We start from the raw sequence: 27,543 nt of genomic DNA, 5'->3' as shown, positions 1-27,543 counted from the left end.
TGAACATTATTTATCCAAACTAAATACTCATTTGTTATATGCTTCACCAAATCAGCAATTACGATAAGTAATTACGATATCTGTTCATTAAAACATTTTAAATCTTTTATTGCCAGCGTAATACTTCCAGATGTTTAATTTCTTCAGAAATATCTGAATTTTATGTTTCAGTACAGATACACTCGTATTCCGCCATAGAGTGGCGTATTTAAAAAATATAATTTGGACAGTCATTTTTGCATTGTGGAAAAATTGATATGTTAGGAATAATTGTGATATAAAATAGCATTTTTTAAAATCTTTTTAGCTCTAAGAATAGTTTCAGAGTTCGTCTCCTTGCCAGTAACCGAATTTTCGTGCGCAGTAAAAGCCTGCAGAATTTCAATCTATTTTATCTGCGCGACTTTTAATCAGACTGATACATTCAATTGCATTTTGTTTTATAGCATTCAGATCCGTAGAAAATTTCTCCCCCACTAAAGGTTCTCCATAAGTAATGCAATGAGCTAAAGTACTAATACAACTGCTTGAACATTTACTTTTAATCGAGCCATTCATCCTTCCACTTCCACTGTACTGCTGGTGGATACGCCAGCACATTTATTACATTCCGAGTCCATTTCATTGAATAATTCCTTCACTTACTGAAACGTATTCTCACCCTCTAATGGGCGACAAGATAGTAAAGATTTATGCGCATTGTTATCACAATACCAGACACATTCCAACAGCTACGATTTTTATGACATCAGTCGAGACAGCAACCTGATTTGCAAATTTCTAACGCCATTTAATTTTTGCGATGTATTCCTCACACTTGTCATTGGTAATCTAAAAAACACATCTATCTACTTTATCGATTGACAGTGGATTATATTTAATTCGACGGCAGATCTGAAGACCACAATTATTTCATTCATTCTGCCTCTGGTAACACACGATCTTCACCTTTAATATATCATTTCTTACCTCTTAAGTGCTTCTAATCGCCCAGTATATGAAATGCAACAGACCTTTTGTATTTTTTATGTCCCCAGTAGCAGTTGAAAAGGATATTTGCAGGTTTAGTTGAGTAAAAAAGAATATTCTGCAGATAGATTTCATTTCAATTTTGCAGACTTCAAGCACACACTCATTAGCTTTCATTATAAATCAGGCACACAGTTCCGTGTTCACAGCTTCGTAATCTGCCGCATCTATATATTCAGTATTATCTGCTGCCTTTATCCTTGAGATGGAAATGCCGTGTGGCTAGGGCCTCCCGTCGGGTAGACCGTTCGCCTGGTGCAGGTCTTTCGATTTGACGCCACTTCGGCGACCTGCGCGTCGATGGGGATGAAATGATGACGATTAGGACAACACAACACCCAGTCCCTGAGCGGAGAAAATCTCCGACCCAGGCGGGAATCGAACCCGGGCCCTTAGGATTGACAGTCTGTCACGCTGACCACTCAGCTACCGGGGCGGACATCCTTGAGATGATCAACCACTTATCCATATCTAAGGTATTCTTTGTTAATTTAGGCCTTGAAACAAGGTCATTCCTTAACTCGATGTGATTAACTCTCTCCTTTGCAATTTTGTATCGACGGCAGAAACCCTGGACTATGTTTTATAGAATTCTGTTCATCGCATGCTAAAATTCCTAACAGTGGAAAACACAGCAGCTGAAGGGACCAACATGGCATATCACTGAACTCAACAGGGCACAAAGTGTCAATAACTCCTCGGACCCAGTAGCCATCAACGTAATCACAGCTAGCCCGCGACTGCAATTGTTGTAACTTGGTTGGAGTTTCCCTTACGCCATCTGCTAAACGTTACTAGAGGTGACACAGTGCTTAAACAGGCATTACAAAATAAATTAAATTTTTATCATTGCTAACAGCTGCGACCGTTTGCAGTAAACCATGAAAACCTGCAACCAGTTTTTTAACCAGCTGCCCGCATCTCGTGGTCGTGCGGTAGCGTTCTCGCTTCCCACGCCCGGGTTCCCGGGTTCGATTCCCGGCGGGGTCAGGGATTTTCTCTGCCTTGTGATGGCTGGGTGTTGTGTGATGTCCTTAGGTTAGTTAGGTTTAAGTAGTTCTAAGTTCTAGGGGACTGATGACCATAGATGTTAAGTCCCATAGTGCTCAGAGCCATTTGAACCATTTTAACCAGCTAATGGTTATAGTTCTTAAACTTTTGTTGCACAACAAATAATGTTAATTATAATGATTTTCACTCTGCTAACTTGAAACTTCCTGTCAGATATCAACTGTGTGCCAAGCCAGGACTCGAACCTGCGGCTTTGCCTTTGTCGGGTAAGTGCTCTGCCGACTAAGCTATCCAAGAACGCCTCCCCAGTCTTCGCCACAGCTTTATTTCCGCCAGTACCTCATCTCCTACCTTCCAAACTTAGCAGAAGTTCTTCTGCAAGGCTTGAGGACCTAGCATAGCCGGCCGCTGTGGCCGAGCGGCTCTAGGTGCTTCAGTCAGGAACAGCGCGACCGCTACGGTCGCAGGTTCGAAACCTGCCTCGGGCATGGTGTGTGATGTCCTTAGGTTAGTTAGGTTTAAGTAGTTCTAAGTTCTAGGGGACTAATGACTTCAGGTGTTAAGTCCGATAGTGCCCAGAGCCATTTGAACTAGTTGAACTAGTATTTCTGCGCAGTTGTGAGTCGTGCGTCTATAGTACAGTTGATAGAGCAGTTACGCACGAGATGCGTCCTACGTTAAAGTCCCAGTCCACAACACAGTTTAAATCTGATGAGGTTGAAAAATACAAAAGTTTATTTTCAGGTCATTACGCGACCTCCAGAAGCGTTCATAAGATCACTCGGAGGAATGGGGTGAGAAGCCCTCCCTGTATGAACAGTCAGTCTTTCCTCACTCTACAGGATGTCCCAGCTATCTTGTCCACCCAAAATATCTCTGGAACAATAGCAACTATTGGAAAACGACTTTCACCGGTATCAATGTAGGGCTAGGGACCATGAATGTACATATTTGGAAACATTATAAAACGAAAGTATATGTGTTTTTTAACACAAACTTATGTTTTTTTAAATGGACCTCCTATATTTTTTCTTCAGCAATCCATAGCATGACAAAGCACATACACAATGGCGTTAATTGCATCGCAATATTCCCATTACATCCCGAGATATTGAGACGCGAAGTTGACGCTTGAAACACCCGACATGCGCTGCTAGCGCACGTCCTAAGGCTCAGGCGTGAACCCCATGCTGCCCGCGTCTTCGGCCATCCTGATTTAGGTTTTCCGTGATTTAGCTAAATCGCTTCAGGCAAATGCCGGGATGGTTCCTTTGAAAGGGCACGGCCGCTTTTCTTCCCCATCCTTCCCTAACCCGAGCTTGCGCTCCGTCTCTAATGACCTCGTTGTCGACGGGACGTTAAACACTAATCTCCTCCTCCTCCTCCCATGCTGCCCGTAATCGCGATGTGATTGACATGTGTAATCACACCTCCATACTTATCAAGAGGTCCGAAACGAATAATACGGTCTGCTGCCATCAACTCTCATACGCACATAATGGTTTCCCTCTTGCACATTTTACGTATCTACGTATACAATATGAACCAGTACAGGTCGGTGTACACCCGTCAGGTTGTCTTATTTATCCTGCACACCCAAAATAAGGTTTATCTAGTGCGTTATTTGACCCATTGTGCCTGTCGCGCAGGGCCTGGCTCTACCTAGTCAAGTGTCCAACGTAGTTCCCACTACTGCCACAGTTACCACTTCGCCTTGTTTATGATGTGCTACCCATGCAAACTCCTGTACTCCACCACCCTCCGAGCATCCAATTTGTTGTTGCTTTGGCGTGCAGTACACCGCTTGCCAGTGTCAGTACACCGCTTACCAGTGTAGTCGTGCATCAGAGTAATCTAGTGACGGCACAGATGTAGTACACATTGTGAATAAACGTTGTGTTGTGGAACTTATACTGTACAGTATAATGTACACACATGAAGATATGGTAGAAATGCTACTGATCTATGGAGAATGTACGCTGACGGGAAATACGTTATGAGATTACTTGTTTATTGATAGTACTGTTAGCGAAAATTATGATTATTAAGTTAATATTTCTGTTTTCTACCCTACTCTACATACCTGTACTGTACCCTGTTGTAGGTGGACGAAATGCTGTTCAGGCAGAGCGACTGTACAGAAGACGATTCCCTGACAAGCCATCGCCTTCGCGCCGGATGTTTGGTCGTCTCACATCTCGTCTACGTGAAACGGGAAGCTTAAATCCAAGACCTCGACATCGTCCTAGAACACGCACAGATGAACGTGCTGAAGTTGCTGTGCTCGCTACCATAGCTGTGAATCCTCAAATCAGCACACGTCAAATTGAACGTGAAGTTGGTGTGTCGAAATCAAGTGCACAGCGTATTCTTAAACGTCTTAAATTTAATCCTTACCATGTTCATTTACACCAGGATTTTCATGGAAATGACTTCCGCAATAGGGTAACATTTTGTCGGTGGGATCAGCAAAAACTACTGACTAATCCAAATTATTTTGCAGATGTTCTCTTTACCAAAGAGGCATCATTCTCCAATAAAGGAATTGTCAATATGAGGAATATGCATTATTGGTCCGCAGACAATCAACGTCCGTGGAAAGTTAATGTTTGGTGTGGGATTATTGGAGATACCATTATCGGACCTTTCCTTATTAATGGCATCGAAAATGACAGACAATACTCCAGATTTATACGACACAATCTTCCTGTTCTCTTGGACACTGTACCTCTGAACCGAAGAATGGTCATGTGGTATCAGCATGACGGATGCCCTGCACATAACGTCTTACGAGCACGACGACTTCTGAACCGAATTTCCCTGGTAGGTGGATTGGACGAGGTGGCCCAGTTAGGTAGCCTGCCAGATCTCCGGACCTTACACCGCTGGATTATTTTCTTTGGGGAGCAGTGAAGGATGCTGTTTACCAACATGAACCAACAACACCAGAGGACATGAAGCAACGCATTATTGATGCTTGTACAGCCATGAAAGAGGAAACAGTAGAACTAAGTAGGGCATCCTTCATCCGCAGAGTGACCCTATGTATGCAAGCCAATCGCCATCACTTTGAGCATGATATGTGAACGCTATGTTTAGTATGAAGTGCTGGTATCACAGTGGAAGTTTCTACAAAGGGCCATTTTACCCAGTGATGTTAACATTTGTTTGCAACAATTTGTCATTTAACGCATTAGATAAACATAACATTGATAATTATGTGATAATAAAACTAATTGGTTAAACATGTTTACATTCATCTTCTATGTCCTACCTGAACTTCCCAAATCAAAACATTTTTACCTAAACAACGGTAAAACTTTTAGTCCACTTGCTCGTTTCACTAAAACCATCAACATGAATTGTACTATTACGAGTGAATGATTAACTGTCACTTGCGCTAGATCTACAGTAAAGTAAAGTTTTAACGTTGAACGGCATTATCTTTTTAGGAACGGATTAACGGTAAGCGAAGTTAACTTTGTGACTAACTTTGCGGTACACAGATATGTTACAGAACCGCATCGCCCCTAGCCTATGGGATAAATACCTGCTGGAATGTACGACGTTAATGCAGGATGGCAGCAGACCGTATTATTCGTTTCGGACCTCTTGATAAGTATGGAAGTGTGACTACGCATGACAATCACATCGCGATTACGGGCAGCATGGGGTTAACGCCTGAGCCTCAGGAAGTGCGCTAGCAGCGCAAGTCGGGTGTTTCAAGCGTCAACTTCGCGTCTTAATATCTCGGGATGTAATGGGAATATTGCGATGCAATCAACGCCATTGTGTATGTGCTTTGTCATGCTATGGATTGCTGAAGAAAAAATATAGGAGGTCCATTTAAAAAAACATAAGTTTGTGTTAAAAAACACATATACTTTCGTTTTATAATGTTTCCAAATATGTACATTCATGGTCCCTAGCCCTACATTGATACCGGTGAAAGTCGTTTTCCAATAGCTGTTATTGTTCCAGAGATATTTTGGGTGGACAAGATAGCTGGGACACCCTGTATATGCGAGTGAAATAGGACAAGAATTCGCTAATAACAGCATGAAGTAACCTCCGCTACGCACTTCTCAGTGGCCTACGGTGTGAGACAACTCGCCTTCACAATACGGAAAGCCGACTGTGGGCCTCCGTAAGTAAGTGTGTGACCGCCTGGAGGGCTGACCCCCGGCAGACACGGAAGTGCGTGGGAGACGAGCGTCCCGCGGCAAGGTCGCAGCTTTCCCCGGGAGCTACGGTTCCAGATCCCAGCTCCCAGAGCCAGCCTCCAGATCCGGGAACACCCGGGTGCGCCCGGCTGTCGCCCTTTCTCCCGGAACGCTACAATAGCTACGCTATGCGCATGTGCGTATGCTGCTTTCCGCTGCCACTGCAGATCTCTGTCGATCCCACCAACAATGAATTCTCGAAGAAAGTAGACTATTGTTGCTGCGTGAGGAAGGAATTGCCGAGGAACGCTGAATACGACATAGGTGTTGACTGCTGTTTTCTCTTCCTTACTAGCGTCGAGAAGAATACGCCAATCTGTGATTTTAGTACAGTTCGACTTATCTGTGAACAGGTGTAGCTTATTGCTAGTCAAAGCAGTACACAAAGTCCTCAAATTATCAAGAGTTAATAGAGTTCGCATCTAGTCATGCAGTTGTCAGAGCGACGTAGTCCTCCTTGCATGTGGAGCAGAAGAAGCTCGACAGCTGATATTTTCAGAATGGTAAGACATCGTACATGGGAACTCGTGAGAAGATCCATATCAAGATGACACTGCGCTCCTGGAAGAACAACAAAGCTACAACCCCACTTTTTTCTGTAAAACTACCTTTCTGAAATTTTTTTTCTATACAGATTTAGAAAATTTTGTGGTTTCGTAAGCAGGCTTAACACAAAAGTGAAGCATTATTGATAAAAGTTACTTAAATGAATTGCATTGAAGAAACAATATTGTACGCAACAAATTAAATGTGTAATTGAAGCAAATACTCGTAAATTACAAACTGTATAAACTTTCTAAAAAATGTCAACTACTACTTTGGTAGTGTAAAACAAAAGATTATATTTGCATCTCATATACTGTAAATAGTGCATAAATTGTTAGAAGTAAAGGTATTTTTAACTATAGAGACTTGCACAATACAGAGGTTTCTCTCCGATATAACAGTACACTTGGAAATTATTACATTAATATTACACAAGTAATGAGCACTCTCTTTTGAAGATTTTCTTCCGAGTACTTCATTCATGTGTATCCTTTTCTTCTGCACCATATCTGCACATTGTCGTCTGTTCACTTTGGAGACACCAAGTCACAGAGCGCCTATTTCTCTTCTTCTTCTTCTTCCGCTTCTTCCCTCTGTTTCTCACCCCAGCATCAGTTTAGGTATTCTTGTTTCCTCCATTCTTGTAACATGTCCGCATCACTGTAATTTTCTTCGATCCATCACGCCACATATTTTTCTCATACGTCCTTTTTGAACTTCTTTATGTTGTGACTTGGCAAGACAGCCAAGTCACTATGAGAGGAAGCCGAAAGGCACGCGCTTAAGCTCACGCAGGCCGGCGCGAGGTCTGGAACAGTCAAGGGAATTAATAGTAGCAAATAAAGTACGTAGTTGATGTAATACTTAACTTTAATCCATAATTGGAGAACATCGCTCTTGACGGTACATGTTTTATAATTTCAATATTAACTGGTAATGGCGCCTTGCTAGGTCGTAGCAAGTGACGTAGCTGAAGGCTATGCTAACTATCGTCTCGGCAATTGAGAGCGTATTTGTCAGTGTAGCATCGCTAGCGAAGTCGGCTGTACAATTGGGGCGAGTGCTAGGAAGTCTCTCTAGACCTGCCGTGTGGTGGCGCTCGGTCTGCAATCACTGACAGTGGCGACACGCGGGTCCGACGTATACTAATGGACCGCGGCCGATTTAAAGGCTACTACCTAGCAAGTGTGGTGTCTGGCGGTGACACCACACTTTATATATCACTTATTAGTTGCCTTGGACACGAGAGTCCATAGAGAAGGGTCATCTCAAAAATCGAGTTAAATAAGAGTTTTTTTTGTTGTGTTCATCACATTCCTGGAGACTGAACTGTGCATTCCAATGACCTTGATTCAACTGCTAGTTTCTTTGTTAATTTCCAAATTTTAATTTTGCTCTCTTTACAACATGCACCGCAGGTAGAAAAATTTCTGGGCTTTTTCATTGTTACCCCTATGTGTACGCTTCATCCAGATCATTATGAGGTAGCATACCACAGATAAAAGATAAAATGGCTGTGCTGTGTACATAGCCAAGTGGTACAGAACCATACCAGGAAAGGATACTACCTTCCAGGGAAATCCTGGCGCCTCTCAGTGCCGACCAGTCGCCTTCAGATTTCGCTCACATTACGGAGCCAAATCCTGTTTCTGATAAGTGCCAGTCATCGCGTCATATCGATCCTCCGATAGTGTTGTCAGCCGCAATAAGGAGCGCTGATAGATGGGACTACTCCGCTCCCGCATAGTGGAGCATAGATGGGGGCCCTTCTCACAGCCGTGGATACAGACGCACTGGTGCAGTTCCGTCCTAGCAACAGTTCCGTACAGTTCCATCCAATTCCGGATCCAGTGCAAGTCAGTGGCAGTTCTGTACGTGCAGTCTACCCTTGCTCCTGGTGCATCTCATGACCTGCACCAGTCACAGCTGCCGAAGCAAACAAGCATTCCCATCCCAACAGCAAGCCGCTATTTACGGAGGTATACAGTCTGTTAAACATCAAGTGTCTGTCGTATTAATTTCTGTTAAGTGGCTGGTTTATTAGCTGCCAGAAACGGCAGTCTATGAGAACTCATTATGTTCGTTTGGGAACTGTTCACCTAGTCGTCCCAAGAAGGCTACAATTTACTATGCAAATGAATGCCATTTAGAGCGGAAATTGAAATAATTAAACCACGAGAGGAGCATATTTAATTGCACAACACGCTATCTGACATTATGTTTTCCCTGCTATGCAACTAACTAACTTTAGTGTGACCAGTTTCCTCATATAAGATTATCTAAATCTTTACTTTTTTATAGCCATCCAAAATTAATGATTAGTGAAGCTAAGGAACAGATAAGTGCTGTGAGAACCAGAATAATTATTCAATTTAATCAGTTCAGTAGAGACAAAACAATTATATTTTTATTAAAAGTTTTCCCTAAGTGGTTAAAAAGAGCACGGTTAAAATCAACACAGTAAACCTTGAAATAGCTTCTGTGACGGCTGTTACTCTCCATATCCGTAATTCTATTTGTATCCTGTCACAATTCTATCAAAAATAAAGACGTAAAGTGGCAATCACGAATGGTGCGAACTGGTAATCAAATGTTGCGAGTTCTGTCCATCTAGCTCTGTACCCGGTGCTGCCGTCGACTGGCTGCATTGCTCGATGGTTGCTATGTAGATGACCGACGGAGCAGCATCTGCGACGATGTGCGATCACGGTAAGCAATGACTTTCTTGGAAAAACTATTACCTCCGTAGTCTGTAGCGGATAATACAGAGTACTGCGACTGCTCGCTAAAGCAGAACACGAATTCCGTTTTTTTCATATCGAGCGTAGCGTCAGCATCTCCTACTCTACACCAGCGGCTGCCCAATCATTTTCTTGCTAAAAAATTTCGCCAGTCCCCATCTTACGTCCAAACATTGTGTGCGCTGTAATCATCGGCCCACGTTACGCAATTTCAGCCAATGGGTGGCTTCTGGGAGGCGTTTTAAGTTGAAACTTTCTCGAGGCTTCTGCGTCGCTAACGGAACCATCGGAATGTTCTGCAGAGTCCCACGTAAAGAACTGGGATGTGAGGGCATTACAAGGAGCGTACTTCGCCAACACGACCCGGAGCGGCGCCAGACCGTCTTTTGAGTTAATTGGCGCCTTGGCCGCAAAAAAATGAGTCTGGGCCAGCCTTCTGCGTAGTGGGGAAATCGCAGCTTTGAGTTTTACGGTGCGGGACGAGGGTGCTACCCCACCCCCATCGTGTACAAAGGCTGTCGCCCGCAGACGGCCGCGTGTCCTCTGGCTTTCTCTCGCGCCATCCGTGGAGGCTGCTATAAACCACCCGGACTCGGCCGTTGCCTCGTTTCGTAGCGCAGGGCGCGTTGCAGCTCGTTCACAGAAAACGAAGCTAACTGAATTTTTTTCATCTGCTACAAAATTTACTATTTGTGTGGAATGCGACATTTAATCACCTCTTACCCCGCATGGTTACTACCGTGTGAAGATACAGAAATATTCAGAATGATTCCACAAAACCATATGCAAAGTGCATATTATTATTATTAAAAATGTAAGGTGGGCGAGTGATGTGGGTCTTGCACTCATTGTGGAGGGACCATGTCGGTGGCCACCTCGCAAATTAGATCACTGTAATTGTGTTAGGCCTAGTCAGTTCGGACGTTATCAAGTGCCATGCCTCAAACTACAACGACAGCTGAGTATTTCTTGTGTATACTTCATATTAATAAATGAGTTTGATTGATTTCATGGTGTTTCCATATTAGGTTCCAGACCAGCCTTTTTCAATCAGAAAGTGCGAATATACATATTTGCAAATGTGCACATACTGTCTCCTTATATTGAACTATAGCACGGGGTTGCTTCCTGCTGCCCTGGATATTGGTCTACATTACTTAGAACATCCCAACAGGCTATAATTAAGAGTTGAGAAAATATACTTCTTACATTGGCTTACATCAGTGTTCAATTTAGGTGACCGGAATATAAGTGTCTAAGGGTACAAATATGAACAACTCCAGTAATCAAACTAGACATTGATTACAGATTACTCGATCCAGTATTCTCAACTGATTTTATTGGAATTGTCTTGATCGTAAAAATTAGTAACAAGGTTGTCCGGTTTCATCAGCTAACAAATCATCATCAAACTTCTCGTCTTGTTGCACAGTAACGGGTCACAGAAATGGTCACCTGTTTTGTTTGTATTTTGTGACCATTACTGTAGCAACATTACTATGTAACAAGCTGAATAGTTCGGATAATGGTCGCTTAGCAGTTGAAACCGGACAACCGTGTTACTAATTTTTGTGGCCAACACAATTACAATAATTACTCGAGTACTATTATTAATTAGTATTTATTTGCACAATTGATGGTAACGACATAAACTTAGGAACAACAAAAGTGCAGACAAGAGGCTCATATATAAATTACATAATCCCGTCCACCATAACGTCTCTCTCCAGTCCTCGGTCAGCAGCAATGGGGAAAAGACTCACACTTTCTGTGTGAACCAAGCATACTGTTACAACGAGAACCGTTTTAGCGATATTAGTCGGCCCTTTATGATTCTATTTGGATTAAATGACTCTCTGACAAGCATTCACTCACAGTAATTGGCTCAGGAAAGTCTTTCTTCTCATTGGCAGCAGAAAAGAACACAAGCGGCTGGAGAGTTCACGTATTCTGTTTCTTTTAAAGCATACGGACATACCTCTGTAATGCGGAACTGAGCACTACATGCACGAGAGACTGATCGCCAGTATAAAAGGAGTCGGGATGTATAGTGTTCTCACTCTACGCTAAGGTGCCAAAAGTCATGGGATAGCGATAGGCACATATGCGGATGGCGGTAGTATCGTATACGCCAGGTATAAAAGGGCAGTGCATTGTCGGAGGTGTCATTTGTACTCAGGCGATTCATGTGAAAACGTTTCCGACGTGATTATAGCCGCACGACGGAAATTAACAGACTCTGAGCGCGGAATGACAGCTGGAGCTAGAGACATGGGACATTCCATTTCAGAAATAGTTAGGGAATTCATTTCTCTGAGATCCATAGTGCCAAGAATACGAAATGTCAGGCACCACGGACCAAGCAATGGCCGACGGTCCTCTACATCTAAATCTACATCTACATTTATACTCCGCAAGCCACCCAACGGTGTGTGGCGGAGGGCACTTTACGTACCACTGTCTTCACCTCCCTTTCCTGTTCCAGTCGCGTATGGTTCGCGGGAAGAACGACTGCCAGAAAGCCTCCATGCGCGCTCGAATCTCTCTGATTTTACATTCGTGATCTCCTGGGTAGGTATAAGTAGGGGGAAGCAATATATTCGGTACCTCATCCAGAAACGCACCCTCTCGAAACCTGGACAGCAAGCTACACCGCGATGCAGAGCGCCTCTCTTGCAGAGTCTGCCACTTGAGTTTGCTAAACGTCTCTGTAACGCTATCACGCTTACCAAATAACCCTGTGACGAAACGCGCCGCTCTTCTTTGGATCTTTTCTATATCCTCTGTCAACCCGACCTGGTACGGATCCCACACTGATGCGCAATGCACAAGTATAGGTCGAACGAGTGTTTTGTAAGCCAGCTCCTTTGTTGATGGACTACATTTCTAAGGACTCTCCTAATGAATCTCAACGTGGCACCCGCCTTACTAACAATTAATTTTATATGACCATTCCACTTCCAATCGTTCCACATGCATACTCCCAGATATTTTACAGAAGTAGGTGCTACCAGTGTTTGTTCCGCTATCATATAATCACACAGTAAAGGATCCTTCTTTCTATGTATTCGCAATACATTACATTTGTCTATGTTAAGGGTCAGTTGCCACTCCCTGCACCAAGTGCCTATCCGCTGTAGATCTTTCTGTATTTCGCTGCAATTTTCTAATGCTGCAACTTCTCTGCATACTACAGCATCATCCGCGAAAACCCGCATGGGACTTCCGACACTATCTGCTAGGTCATTTATATATATTGTGAAAAGCAATGGTCCCATAACACTCCCCTGTGGCACGCCAGAAGTTACTTTAACGTCTGTAGACGTCTCTCCATTGAGAACAACATGCTGTGTTCTGTTTACTAAAAACTCTTCAATCCAGCCACACAGCTGGTCTGATATTCCGTAGGCTCTTACATTATCAGGCGACAGTGCGGAACTGTACCGAACGCCTTCCGGAAGTCAAGAAAAATAGTATCTACCTGGGAGCCTGTATCTAATATTTTCCGGGTCTCATGAACAAATAAAGTGAATTAGGTCTCACACGATTGCTGTTTCCGGAATCCATGTTCATTCGTACAGAGTAGATTCTGGGTTTCCAGAAATGACATGATACGAGAGCAAAAAACATGTTCTAAAATTCTACAACAGATCGATGTCACACATATAGGTCTAGGGGTAGCGTCTTTGATTCATAATCAAAACGTCTTCGGTCCCAGGTTCGATCCTTGCCACTGCCTAAATTTTGATAAATAATCAGCATTGGCTACCGAAGACTTCCGGCATAAGAAGTCAGCCTCAATCTACCAACGGCCTTGTCAAAGAGGGCGGAGGAGCGGATAGAAGTTCAGGTCACTCTCTTGTCCTAGGGGTGGGAAATTGCCCCTAAAGGCGGAAGAATCAGCAATGATCAACGACATGAGGATGCAGAAGGCAATGGAAACCACTGCATTAAAGACACGTAACGTGTTTCCACAGGACATGTGGCCTGTAATTGAAGTGTCATGATGATCTCTCCATTGGCAAAAGATTCCGGAATAGTCCCCCATTCGGATCTCCGGGAGGGGACTGCCAAGGGGGAGGTTACCATGGGAAAAAGATTGAATAATCAACGAAAGGATAACGTTCTAAGAGTCGTGGCGTGGAATGTCAGAAGCTTGAACGTGGTAGGGAAACTAGAAAATCTGTAAAGGGAAATGCAAAGGCTCAATCTAGATATAGTAGGGGTCAGTGACATGAAGTGGAAGGAAGACAAGGATTTCTGGTCAGATGAGTATCGGGTAATATCAGCAGCAGCAGAAAATGGTATAACAGGTGTAGGATTCGTTATGAATAGGAAGGTAGGGCAGAGGGTGAGTTACTGTGAACAGTTCAGTGACCGGGTTGTTCTAATCAGAATCGACAGCAGACCAATACCGACAACGATAGTTCAGGTACACATGCCGACGTCGCAAGCTGAAGATGAACAGATAGAGAAAGTGTATGAGGATATTGAAAGGGTAATGCAGTATGTAAAGGGGGACGAAAATCTAATAGTCATGGGCGACTGGAATGCAGTTGTAGGGGAAGGAGTAGAAGAAAAGGTTACAGGAGAATATGGGCTTGGGACAAGGAATGAAAGAGGAGAAAGACTAATTGAGTTCTGTAACAAGTTTCAGCTAGTAATAGCGAATACCCTGTTCAAGAATCACAAGAGGAGGAGGTATACGTGGAAAAGGCCGGAAGATACGGGAAGATTTCAATTAGATTACATCATGGTCAGACAGAGATTCCGAAATCAGATACTGGATTGTAAGGCGTACCCAGGAGCAGATATAGACTCAGATCACAATATAGTAGTGATGAAGAGTAGGCTGAAGTTCAAGACATTAGTCAGGAAGAATCAATACGCAAAGAAGTGGGATACGGAAGTACTAAGGAATGACGAGATACGTTTGAAGTTCTCTAACGCTATAGATACAGCAATAAGGAATAGCGCAGTAGGCAGTACAGTTGAAGAGGGATGGACATCTCTAAAAAGGGCCATCACAGAAGTTGGGAAGGAAAACATAGGTACAAAGAAGGTAGCTGCGAAGAAACCATGGGTAACAGAATAAATATTTCAGTTGATTGATGAAAGGAGGAAGTACAAACATGTTCCGGGAAAATCAGGAATACAGGAATACAAGTCGCTGAGGAATGAAATAAATAGGAAGTGCAGGGAAGCTAAGACGAAATGGCTGCAGGAAAAATGTGAAGACATCGAAAAAGATATGATTGTCGGAAGGACAGACTCAGCATACAGGAAAGTCAAAACAACCTTTGGTGACATTAAAAGCAACGGTGGTAACATTAAGAGTGCAACGGGAATTCCACTGTTAAATGCAGAACAGAGAGCAGATAGGTGGAAAGAAAACATTGAAAGCCACTATGAGGGTGAAGATTTGTCTGATGTGATAGAAGAAGAAACACGAGTCGATTTAGAAGAGATAGGGGATCCACTATCAGAATCGGAATTTAAAAGAGCTTTGGAGGACTTACGGTCAAATAAGGCAGACGGGATAGATAACATTCGATCAGAATTTCTAAAATCATTGGGGGAAGTGGCAACAAAACGACTATTCACGCTGGCGTGTAGAATATATGAGTCTGGCGACATACCATCTGACTTTCGGAAAAGCATCATCCACACAATTCCGAAGACGGCAAGAGCTGACAAGTGCGAGAATTATCGCACAATCAGTTTAACAGCTCATGCATCGAAGCTGCTTACAAGAATAATATACAGAAGAATGGAAAAGAAAATTGAGAATGCGCTAGGTGACGATCAGTTTGGCTTTAGGAAAAGTAAAGGGACGAGAGAGGCAATTCTGACGTTACGGTTAATAATGGAAGCAAGGCTAAAGAAAAATCAGGACACTTTCATAGGATTTGTCGACCTGGAAAAAGCGTTCGACAATATAAAATGGTGCAAGCTGTTCGAGATTCTGAAAAAAGTAGGGGTAACCTATAGGGAGAGACGGGTCATATACAATATGTGCAACAACCAAGAGGGAATAATAAGATTGGACGATCAAGAACTAAGTGCTCGTATTAAGAAGGGTGTAAGACAAGGCTGTAGCCTTTCGCCCCTACTCTTCAATCTGTACATCGAGGAAGCAATGATGGAAATAAAAGAAAGGTTCAGGAGTGGAATTAAAATACAAGGTGAAAGGATATCAATGATACGATTCGCCGATGACATTGCTATCCTGAGTGAAAGTGAAGAAGAATTAAATGATCTGCTGAACGGAATGAACAGTCTAATGAGTACACAGTATGGTTTGAGAGTAAATCGGAGAAAGACGAAGGTAATGAGAAGTAGTAGAAATGAGAACAGCGAGAAACTTAACATCAGGATTGATGGTCACGAAGTCAATGAAGTTAAGGAATTCTGCTACCTAGGCAGTAAAATAACCAATGACGGACGGAGCAAGGAGGACATCAAAAGCAGACTCGATATGGCAAAAAAGGCATTTCTGGCCAAGAGAAGTCTACTAATATCAAATACCGGCCTTAATTTGAGGAAGAAATTTCTGAGGATGTACGTCTGGAGTACAGCATTGTATGGTAGTGAAACATGGACTGTGGGAAAACCGGAACAGAAGAGGATCGAAGCATTTGAGATGTGGTGCTATAGACGAATGTTGAAAAATAAGTTGGACTGATAAGGTAAGGAATGAGGAGATTCTACACAGAATCGGAGAGGAAAGGAATATGTGGAAAACACTGATAAGGAGAACGGACAGGATGATAGGACATGTGCTAAGACATGAGGGAATGACTTCCATGGTACTAAAGGGAGCTGTAGAGGGCAAAAACTGTAGAGGAAGACAGAGATTGGAATACGTCAAGCAAATAATTGAGGACGTTGGTTGCAAGTGCTACTCTGAGATGAAGAGGTTAGCACAGGAAAGGAATTCGTGGCGGGCCGCATCAAACCAGTGAGTAGACTGATGACAAAAAAAAGTTTTGCGCATCTGCTCGACGACCCTTTTTGAAGAGTGGGACTACCTGTGCTCTTTTCCAATCATTTGGAACCTTCCGTTCCTCTAGAGACTTCCGGTACACGGCTGTTAGAAGGGGGGCAAGTTCTTTCGCGTACTCTGTGTAGAATCGAATTGGTATCCCCTCAGGTCCAGTGGACTTTCCTCTGTTGAGTGATTCCAGTTGCTTTTCTATTCCTTGGACACTTATTTCGATGCCAGCCATTTTTTCGTTTGTGCGAGGATTTCGAGAAGGAACTGCAGTGCGGTCTTCACTTGACCAAGAGCGGCGGCATTTGCGTAGAGCTGTCAATGCTAACAGACAAGCAAAATTGCTTGAAATAACCGCAGAAATCAGTGTGGGACGTACGACGAACGGCAGTAGGACAGTGTCGAAATCTGTAATTAATAGCCTATTGCAGCAGACGACCAACAGAGTGTGTTTGCTTGCAGCACGGCTTCTTATGCAGCCCCTCTCCGGGGCTCGTGATCACATCGGTTGGACCCTAGACGACTGGAAAACCGTGGCCTGGGCAGATGAATCCAGATTTAAGTTGGTTAGAGGTGATAGTAATGTTTGAGTATAGAGCAGACCTCATGAAGCCATGGAACCAATTTGTCAACAAGGCCTCGTGCCTCGTGATGCGGGCTGGGTTCGCATGGAGTGGACTGGATTGTCTAGTCCGACTGAACCGATCATTCACTGGAAATAGCTATGTTCAGCGCTACTCGGATACCGTTTACGGCCATTCAAGGACGTGATGTTCCCAAACAACGAAGTCTTGTCACCGTGCCACAGTTATTGGCGATTTTGAGCGAATGATTTGGCCACCCAAATCGTCCGACATGAATCCCATCGAATGCACAAAATCCTGCCCCGGCAACACTTTCACAATTATGGACGGCTATAGAGGCAACATGGCTTTGCAGGGGGTTACCAACGATTTTTTGAGTCCATGGCACGTCGATCTGCTGCACCATGCCGAATAAAAGGAGATCCGACACGATATTGGGAGGCATCCCATGACTTTTGTTGTCTTCGTGGATAACAGGAAGCGAGTGATTTGGAATGATGAATCACTTAGTACACTGTGGCAGTTCGGTTAAAAGGTGTCCCCTCATTGCATTTCAGAAAAAGCTAAATTTTTAAAGATATGAATACATTTTGAAGCATTCTACACTGGGTACACTAAAGGAACATTTCGGAGATAGTGGATTTTTGTATGGACGTTCACCCTGTTATGAAGCAGCATAGTCAGTCACTGATTTGTGGACAGTAACATTGAAATAAAGAACTGAACGCCTCCCATCAGTTGTACAAATTCATTATATTTTATTTTCTACCAGTGTCGGTAGCAGCGACCATCTACAGAGGAAGGAAAGAAGTTGTACGTTAGATAGATGAGCGATTCTAACGTACAGATTCGATCGAAACCGGCAGTAAGTAAATAATACATTTGTACAGTTGATCGTGGCAAACATGCAAATCTTCAAGTTCCTGACAGCGGTATCGAATCATCTCATTTAACCGTTACTCCTGAAATAGACTGACCTGCCCAGAGTTCCGATATAAACCCAATATAACGCCTTTTGGATGATCTAGAACATCGATTTCGCTCCAGATCGAAGCGTCCAACGTAACTACCCTCCCTGGTTTCAGCTCTTGAGGAGAATCAGACACTCATTGAAAGTTCAAGCGAAGAGTGGACGCTCCCATATATATGAACATAAATAGGTGTCCGGATACTTTTGATCAGACAGTGCACCTCTCCCGCATTATTGTTAAACCATCATTTCATTTAACTTCTGCGCCCGTAAGTGCCTATGCCTTTCTCGCCACCCCTTCGGTACAGCCCAAGGTATAAACACCATTCTCTGCGATTCCGCTGCGAGTAATGCACGTATGAAATAGAACCACGATTTTCTACATCTGCTACTGTGTACAAATCAATTACAATCAGATGTCTATCGGTTTTAATTAGAGTGCTAGAAACGTTCAAAGTTTTATGGGTGGATGCAATATGTTGTACATAACTGGCTTTGTTCAGATGGATGCTCTGCAGGAGAAACATTGTGAAGTGTTCAAAAGAGTTGGCATTTTCCTGAATGCACAGCTCAAAGTGCCACTTAAACGACTAGCAGACGAGATATTCGGTTGCTGTTGCACAGACCGACAAACTTCCTCTACGCGTTGTTTAAAGCCATCTGGCGTTGTGGGTTCGGTGACATAAACACGAGTCACTTCATATCGCTGCCTGAGGAAGCCTACTGGTGTTAAATCGCATGATGAGCCACTGTGTTCTATCGTCTTCCAGGAAGTATCAGCTCTTTCAAAAGCTTATACTCTTATCTGAATGGCTTACACTCCACGTTTAGCTTCCGAACAAGGCTACACTACAGAGAAATACCTTGAGAAAAGACTTCGTAATTGTGAATTTATATTAAATAGTAATAAATTTATCTTTTTCAGAAATTCTTACCTTGCTGTAGCAGTCTTCATTTTATCTCCTTTCTACTTCGTCCATTATCAGTCATTTTCCCGCCCTAACACTCGTCTCCTACTTTTATTGTTTCATTTAATAATCTAACGGCGTTTACCTGTCTATTTAAATATTTACTCCATTTATTATTTTGTAGGGTACAGAGACAAACTCTTTATACTTTAAGAAATCTCGAGCACAAGTTCCTTACACAAAAACAAGAAAAAAGTTCACTAAACATATGACCGAAAATCCTTTATTTTAGAGTAATTATAGAAAGTTTACTACTTAGTTTATTGGAGCTAATGAACACATAAACCCATAATGTTCTCCTTTTGCTTCTAAACAAAGTAAGCAAAGTTTACTACTTAGTTGATTGGAGCTAATGAACACATAAACCCATAATGTTCTCCTTTTGCTTCTAAACAATCATGCACTCATCGAATCGTGGATTGTCGCACCCTTAACAATACTCGCTGATGGTTTAGAATGGTAGGTTTCCATGACATGTCGATGAAGCCTTTCTGCGAACTGATGGCCTGATTAATAGACCAATTGTTTAATATGTGTCTCCAGAGATAGTAAAGACGTTAGGGCAACGTGCAGGCCATGGAACTGGTGCTTCTCTACCTGTCCGTCTGTCAAGATAGACACCAACCAGTGCCTAGCGAATACCGACTCTGAAAAGTAATGGGAGAAGAAGCCACATGTTTCATTTGCAGTGGCACATCTTCCAGTAGGTCTCGGAGGGTTTTCTCAATAAAGTAACCTTAGGTACTACATGTAAGAACGTATGACCTGACCAGACAGTCACCTACAATTCAAGCCCACAGATTAATCGTAAACTGATGCTGACGTCTAATATACTGAACCTTGTCTCCTCGGAACTTCCGCATTTTAAATGAAATGTTCGATTCCAGTAACTTTGACCAGACTTCGATTAATTTTCGTACCTAAACTAGACACACTACTGACCATTAAAATTGCTACACCATGAAGATGACGTGTTACGGACTCGAAATTTAACCGACAGGAAGAAGATGCTGTGATATGCAAATGATAAGCTTTTCAGAGCCTTCACACAGGGTTGGCACGGGTGGCGATACCTGCAACGTGCTGACATGAGGAAAGTTTCCAACCAATTTGTCATGCACAAATAGCAGTTGACCTTCGTTGCCTGGTGAAACGTTGTTGTGATGCCTCGTGTAAGGAGGAGAAATGCGTACCATCACGTTTCCGACTTTGATAAAGATCGGATTGTAGCCTATCACGATTGCGGTTTATCGTATCGCGACATTGCTGCTCGCGTTGGTCGAGATCCAATGACTGCTAGCAGAATATGGAATCGGTGGGTTCAGGAGTGTAATTCGGAACGCCGTGCTGGATCCCAACGGCCTCGTATCACTAGCAGTCGAGATGACAGGCATCTTATCCGCATGGCTATAACGGATCGTGCAGCCACGTCTCGATCCATGAGTCAACAGATGGGGACATTTGCAAGATAACAATCATCTGCGCAAACAGTTCGACTACGTTTGCAGCAGCATGGACTATCAGCTCGGAGACCATGGCTGCAGATACCCTTGACGCTGCATCACAGACAGGAGCGCCTGCGATAGTGTACTCCGCGACGGATCTGGGTGCACGAATGGGAAAACGTCATTTTTTCTGATAATTCCAGGTTCTGTTTACAGCACCATGATGGTCGCATCTGTGTTTGGCGACATAGCAGTGAACGCACATTGGAAGCGTGTATTCGTCACGGTATGGGGTCCCATTGATTACAGGTCCCTTGTTTGCATTGACGGCACTTTGAACAGCGGACTTTACATTTCAGATGTGTTACGACCCGTGGCTCTACCCTTCATTCGATCCCTGCGAAACCCTATATTTCAGTAGGATAATGCACGATTACATGTTGCACGTCCTGTACGGGCCTTTCTGGATACAGAAAATGTTCGACTGCTGCCCTGGCCAGCACATTCTCCAGATGTCTCACCAACTGAAAACGTCTGGTCAATGGTGACCGAGCAACTGGCTCGTCACAATACCCTAGTCACTACTCTTGATGAAATGTGGTATCGTGTCGAAGCCGCATGGGCACCTGTACATGTACACGCCATCCAATCTCTGGTTGAATCAATGCCCAGGCGTATCAAGGCCGTTATTACGGCCAGAGGTGGTTTTTGTGGGTGCTGATTTCTCAGGATCTATGCACCAAAATTGCGTGAAAATTTAATCACATTTCAGTTCTAGTAAAATATATTTGTCCAATGAATACCCGTTTATCATCTGCATTTCTTCTTGGTGTAGCAATTTTAATAGCCGGTAGTGTATTTCTCATCTGGAGATATTTGTGAATATAAAAAAAACTAACTTTCTGGTAATTTAGTAAAAGTCAGAATGCTACTTACCGTAAAGAAGCACATCAAGTTGCAGACAGGCACAATTAAAAGACATTTACAGAAAGCTTTCGGCCACAGACTTCATCAGTAAAAGAGAGACGCACACCATTCATACACACGGCAAGTACACCTCATTTTGGGCCGGTTGCATTCCGAACCGGGAAGCTTTGGTTTTTGTCAAATTTCATGGTTCTAGGTCAACGGGAAGTACCCTACAGGTTTTGTCGAGTGATTTCACGAGTATGAAAATATGTGACATAAATGACCGTATGTTTGATTGGATTGACTTAGAATCTTTTATTTACTACTATGCCTACGTCTACCTATTGCTGTGAGAAAGACATCTTAACAGGTGGACGAACAGACAATCAGACACCAAATGACACAAAAAAAATTTCTTTTCAGGTAATTATAAACTAACAATTTTCGGATTTTTTTCCTTTGATTGTACTGTGAAACCTCGCTTCTTGCCAAATTTCTTGAATTTTTCCATGTGATGTAGTCACAGCTTAAAAATTTTACGATTTTTTCCCTTTACTTCTACTGTGAAATCTGACTTCTTGCCAAATTTTATGATTCTTGATCAACGGGAAATACCCAGAGGTTTTGATGAGTGAGTTTGCGAGTGTTGAAATGTATGACAAAACGGCCGTATCTCTTGATTACATTGACTTAGACGCTTCAATTTCTTGCACCGCCTAGGGACCGCTGACCTTAGTATGTGACATACATTTCAATTTTATATGCCTACCAGTTCGTGACGAGAATGGTTTTTAACGGTTGGACGTACATACATACAGACAGAAAGACTGATTACCGGACATCAAGGAGATCTTGTAAGCGTTTCGCTTTTACCTACAGAAGTACGGAACGCTAAAAAAACGTGCCACGCCAGGAATTCGGCGCTGTTACTTGTTGCGGCCACCTACTCTGAAGATCCAAAGAAACTGGCACAGCTGTCTGATACCGTGTAGGGACCCCCGCGAGCCGCAACACGACGTGGACTCGACTAATGTCTGAAGTAGTGCTGGAGGGAATTGACCCCATGGATCCTGCAGGGCTGTCCTTAAATGAGTAAGAGTACAACGGGGTGGAGATCTCTTCTGTATAGCACTTTGCAAGGCATCCCAGATATGCACAATAATTTTCATTTCTGGTGAGTTTCATGGCCAGCGGCAGTGTTTAAACTCAGAAAAGTGTTCCCGAAGCCACTCGCAGCAATTCTGATTGCGTGCGGTGTCACATTGTACTGTTGTAATTGCCCATGTCCATCGGAATCCAAATGGACATCAATGGACGAAGGTGATCAGAGAGGATGCTGTCAGATTCGTATATTTAACTATCAGGGGTTCCATATCACCCCAACTGCACACGCCCCAAACCATTACAGAGCCTCCACCAGCTTGAACAGTGCCCTGTCATGCAGAGTCCATGGATTCATGAGGTTGTCTCCATACCCATATAAGTTCATCAGCTCGATACAATTTTAAAAGAGACTCGTCCGACCAGGCAACGTGTTTCCAGTCATCAACAGTCCAGTGTCGGTGTTGATGGGATCAGGCGAGGCATATAGCTCTGCGTCGTGGAGTCATCGACTCCGAAAGCCCAAATAGATGACGTTTCCTTGAATGGTTCGCACGTTGACACTCGTTGATGGCGCAGCATTGTAATCTGCAGCAGTTTGCGGAAGGGTTGCAACCGTCAAGTTGAACGACTCCTTTTAGTTGTCGTTGGTCCCCTTCTTGCACAATCATTTTCCAGTGGCAGCGACGTTGGAGATTTGATGCTTTACCGGATTCATAGTGCACTTGAAACATCCCCTTAGAAAAATTTATGAATTACTTTGCTGATAAACCCCCTACGTTATTTGATTTTCAAACAGCTGAGTAGAACTGAACGTACTCAAACATTTCGCTCTTTACTTATTCTGATCAACACTAAACTGACATACAATATTTTTAGCGTAACGCAATCTGACTTTCAATAATCTCTACAAAAGAATGGCCCTTACTAACAATAACCTATACTTTTCATGAATCACTTACTCACAAAAATCTTCGTTACTCGAACTACTGCAATACAGCAAGCGCCAATCCTGTCAGCTAAAGAAAAGATTCTAACTACTGAAGTCACTAACTACTGATAGGCAGAGTTAGCAAATGAAAGATTTTGATAGAGAACAAACAATGTATTTACCTTAATAGTGTTCAAAAGTCATAATATATATATCAGTTCATGACATCCAGTGTTAGAAATTTACTCTCTAATGGACACACGTCCAGATCATCCGCTCTCAAAACTCCGCCGTATCACTCCCCACATCCACCACTGCTGGCGGCTCACCTCCAACTGCGCAACGCTACGTGCTGTTCACATCCAATTGCCAAACACCACAACAGCGAATATTACAACAATGCCAACCAGCCACAGACTGCACACAGCACTGCCAGTGATTTTCATACACGCGCTACGTGGCGTTACCGATATAAAAACCTAAACAGCCTAATTACACACTCGTGAAATGGTCGTACGGGAAAATCCCCACTTCATCGCCAACCCGGAGATGCTTTGACCCATCGCTCGTGCGCCGACTGTAACACCACCTTCAAACTCACTTAAATTTTGATAATCTGCCATTGTAGCATCAGTAACCGATCTAACAACTGCGACAGACACTTGTTGTCTTATATGGGCGTTGCCGACCGCAGCGCCGTATTCTGCCTGTTTACATACGTCTGTATTGGAATAGGCATGCCTATACCAGTGTCTTTGGCACTTTAGTGTATTTTGTTTGCAAAACTTTCGACGGCACGGCGCTTCCTGAGGTATGCTCTCCGTCCTGGCGTCCTTGTTAGTATTTCATTTTTTTCCTGACCGTTCGGCGGAGGTACTGGGAGCTACAACGCGCAAAACAGCTGGCAGCGCAAAACAGGACGAGGGCGGCGTGTTGCGCTGTGGCGCGCTTGCCACGCAGCTGTGTGACAAATCTGAAATAAAGGCGCCCTTTCGGCGTTCCGCTGGCTAAAGAATCTCATTACACGGACTACGGTTAAACAAAACTTGGAGCGTCGAGTCAGCAATGTAATTAACCTTACCGTCCATCAGCGACAACGGAGCGCTGCTAAACGGTTCGCACTGAAAACACAAAAGCTGAAACAAGAAGCATTCCCCCATCAATTTCGTGGATACAAGAAAAGGGTAGCTTGAACCTTAAGACTTTACGTGCTGCCATCAATGTTGGCTTTCTGCAGTGTTCAGCCACGAAAAGTAGAAAGTCTCCTGAATGTAATTCGTAGTTTCAAAGCCTCATCAATATAATTACGAATATTACAAAAAAATTAAGAAATATAAATCAGAGCCTTTCATGGATATTATCGAGTTGGAGCATGCGATCAACACTGAGAAATATATTTTGATTCAGTTGTCTATATCGCTTTGCTTGGGCGTTCTGGGATGATAAAAAAAAACAAATAAGTTAAATATATTTCAATTCTTTCAATTTTAATCTGATATATATACACACGCAAAGACTTCCATTATTTGGAAAAGAACAACCCGGATTTCTTTACTTAATCAGTATGAAATTTATAATCACCTAAGGGACCTTTAACAATGAGCAATAAAAAAATTGCATTTGCAAATGAAATCATTAATAAATGGGGTAGCTATGAGTTGTATAGAAGACAAGGAGCGGCCTTCTGTCTACGACCAGGATGCCGCAGTATTCTCTGCTGTAGTAAAGGCTGTTTGATATTTACAGAAACAATATGACATGGAGGTAAAAAAATAAAAAGGAAAAGAATAGAATAAGAAATCTGGTAAACACTAAAACACATTGAAACAATTCTCACAAGCAATTAGGGCTTATTTATAAACAGTATAACTTACATAAGTACTTTTCTAACTGTATGGTGCGATCAGATTTCAGCCTGTCCTGTGCTAGCTCCTTGGTTCACGTTTTTGTCAGAAATTACAGTCATTACTTTTCTCCTTCCTTCAAGACAATTCTTGCACCGTTCAACACCTTCATAACAATAACTTGTCGGTTTACAGTATCGAACATAAACTACTCGAAATTTATTAAGTAATAATGTTGTCTGCACGCTGGCAAAACCGCTCACTTTTTTGGCTTAAAGACGACCTTACCAGTTATCTCACAATATGCAGGGTATCCCAAAAAGAATGACCCGATTTTAAAGTGAATCATTTATTAGGAAGAATGGCTTAACACCAACAAATTGCATACTAAATTACTCAGAAAAGACAGAAGTTTATAGAAATAAATCATAAATGTTCAATATGTCCTCCATTGGCTGCATGGACGACATCTAGCAGATAGCCGAATTCATCCCAAACTGATCATAAGGTGTCTTCTGTCACTGAAGCTACAGCAGCTGATATTCTGGTTCTTAGTTCATCAATGTCACGAGGTAACGGAGGAAAGATTAGCACGAAATCGAATGTGAAATGCCCGCTGAACTGCGATCACTGATTGAGTACGACTAAATACAATAACACAATACGCCTTCTGTTGCGCGGACGCCATATTGTGCGAGACTGACTGCACGCTCCATGTCAGCGGTCGTAGCGACATCTAGCGCATTTTTTCTGAAGCTCTACACCATGCCGATTACATCTAGCGCTGTTCCAGTTACCTAGTGACATTTGTCTCAATATTATTACACGTTAAACTCGGGTCATTCTTTTTGGGACACCCTGTATTGTTGAGTACATGAAACGGTTACTTTTACATATCAACAACATAAGTGGTCTCCGATTCTAGTTATCGACCCACGCTGAAACACCCGTATTAGTATGTGGTACAGTTTCCATGGGTGGCAGTGCAGGTGCTGACTCTGGCATCTAGTCAATCGTACATGGCAATCACTGTCCTCTTATAGTTGAGCCGTGTGTGCTCGACCTGTTCACGTACTTATGAAAGATTTGTTGGTTGACGAGTCGCACGAGTCACTTCCCGTCCCATCATATCCCACAGTGCTCCATCGGAGATCGTGCTGGCCAGGGAAGTTGATGAAGTCTTGCAGAGCGAGTTGAATTTCACGGGCAGTGTGTGGACGAGCATTATCCTGTTGGAACTACATATCGCCTTCCTGTTGCAAACACTACAGCATACCGAGCGCTGATAAGCGCCTCCTCCAGAAACACCAAAGGTGACAAGAGTTGTAGCTCATCACATCCCAGACCATAAGGCTTGGGAGGGACCAGTTTGTCTTGGACGAACGCATTCTCAGTGCTCACCAGATCTACGTCGTATGCGCAAACGACCGTAACTTGAGTCTTTGCAGAATCTGTTTTCATCGCTGACGACCACGGCGCGCCATTCCATCTTCCAACTGATTCTCTGATGGCACCAGTCAAGCCGTGCACGTCGATGCTGTGGCATCAGTAGAAGATGGGCTAGAAGTGTGTCTGCGTGTAGTCCCACTGCTAATTACCGGTTCGCGACAGTTTGTGTTGAGACGTCTGGTCTCAAAGGCCCTCTTATCTGTGCTGTTGTAGCTGCCACCGTTGCCTTTGAGATAAGACGATCCTAGCTGGCTCCTGTGCTGCATGGACGTCCAGAATCTCGTCTGTGGGTGTGAGAATGCTCTCTAGGCCACTGATACCCGGATCGTTGCTCAACTGACGCAGCACGTAAAACTCGTTCGACAGATCTCCGAAAGGACCATCCCGCCACTCGGGAGGCCTCAATTTAAGGCCTTTCAAACTCGCTCGTTTGGCTGTAGGAAGCACGAGTGCTTCTCTGTGGCATGGTTTCCTGCTTGCTTCACACGTTTGCCCCATACTGAGTCTTCTGGCTATGTTCAGTATTAAAGACACAGACGGCGCTGGGGTAGGTATGCCACTAGACTATCTGTTGATGGATGACACTGAAAACATTATCAGCACATCTACTATCCCCCAGGTGACATATGCCGTCATCGGATCAAAATCGACTTCCCCTTTCCAGGTGTACTAACTTTTTTTCTAGCTGTGTACAAGAGTTTTTAAAAATGAAAGGCAAAGAGAATATACGTGGGGGAGTTGGAAAATAGCTTTCCCCTGTCGACTGTGGTCAGAGCTGTGTGTGAAAGGAAAAAAAGA

Source organism: Schistocerca piceifrons, chromosome 3 (genome assembly GCF_021461385.2).
Source record: "Schistocerca piceifrons isolate TAMUIC-IGC-003096 chromosome 3, iqSchPice1.1, whole genome shotgun sequence".
NCBI lineage: Eukaryota > Metazoa > Arthropoda > Insecta > Orthoptera > Acrididae > Schistocerca > Schistocerca piceifrons.
The sequence above is the reverse complement of the archived record's forward strand: the minus strand, read 5'-3'. Positions refer to the sequence as shown.